The following is a 1,144-nucleotide window of genomic DNA, read 5'->3' on the forward strand; positions in this document are numbered from 1 at the left end:
GCTGAAGGCAGGGGCTTTAACCCACTGAGCCACCCAGTCACCCCTGTATGTATGTGTTTTTAAAATAAATTAGTTTCAGGGCTCTTGGGTGGCTCCACGGGTTAAGCATCTGCCTTCAGCTCAGGTCATGATCTCTGGGTCCTGGAATCAAGCCCCAGGCAGGCTTCCTGCTCAGTTGGCCGCTCATGCTCTCTCTTTCTCAAATAAATAAATAATAAACAATTAAAAAAAATAAAGTAAGTTACTTTTACCAGTAGAATAAAATTAAACTACAGGGACAACTCTGAGAACAGGTTAGTCTTCCTCACACTCCTCTAGGATGAGGAAGGCAGGTACAATTCTCCAAGGGAGGTGATGAGGCTGTGGTAAGATTTTTCATTATCCAATGGTCTGGCCCTGCCAGGCCCCACTACCACAGTGATATGCACATCCGCTTCCTCAGAAGCACTGGCCTCTAGAGACATGTCTGTCAGAAACAAGATGTTAATGGTTGAGCAGCGACGGCTGTTTGCAATCTTTTGGTAACTCTCTCCACTTTACGTCCAATCTTGGTATCAAAGTGATCATTATCAAGCTCAAGAATATCTCAGTTTGTAGAATGACCAAATAATAGCTCTGGGCCTCTACATTTCCTGAAGACAAGATATACGCCTTCATTCCAGCCTCAGTCCATTTCCTGACTGTTCATTCCAGCCTCAGTCCATTTCCTGACTGTTCATTCCAGCCTCAGTCCATTTCCTGACTGTGGGAACTACATCCTCAAAGAACTCTGTTTTCATGCCCCCAGCTGTGAAGGCAGCTCTCCACAGACAGCCCTGCCTCTATCTGAGCGCTCTGGTCTTTTGCTTCAGAGACATCTGGCAGCACACGTTATCCACCACAGCCTGGATCATCCGCTGCAGGTCATCTGCTCCATTCCCAGATGTGGCAGATGTGACCAAATGGAAACTGCTGATAATTAAACGAATAAAACTAAAATAGATAAATTGGGGCAGTGGTTTCTAAAGCTTGTACCAGCATAGTTTGTTCAGCTGATTGTGCACATCTTTTCTCAGGATCACGTTCAGTGAAGAGATTTCATGTTGGTCACTTGAAATTCATCATGGCGGGAGTAGTCACACCACAGGAATCCTCTGTGTTACAG

General features: G+C 45.4%; 1 pseudogene; it reads right to left on the minus strand.

Moving 5' to 3' along the window:
* Window positions 1-314: 314 nt before the first annotated feature.
* On the minus strand, window positions 315-917 carry LOC131825956 (enolase-phosphatase E1-like; annotated as a pseudogene).
* Between the last annotated feature and the right edge of the window lie 227 nt (window positions 918-1,144).

Source organism: Mustela lutreola, chromosome 2, assembly GCF_030435805.1.
Source record: "Mustela lutreola isolate mMusLut2 chromosome 2, mMusLut2.pri, whole genome shotgun sequence".
Lineage (NCBI taxonomy): Eukaryota > Metazoa > Chordata > Mammalia > Carnivora > Mustelidae > Mustela > Mustela lutreola.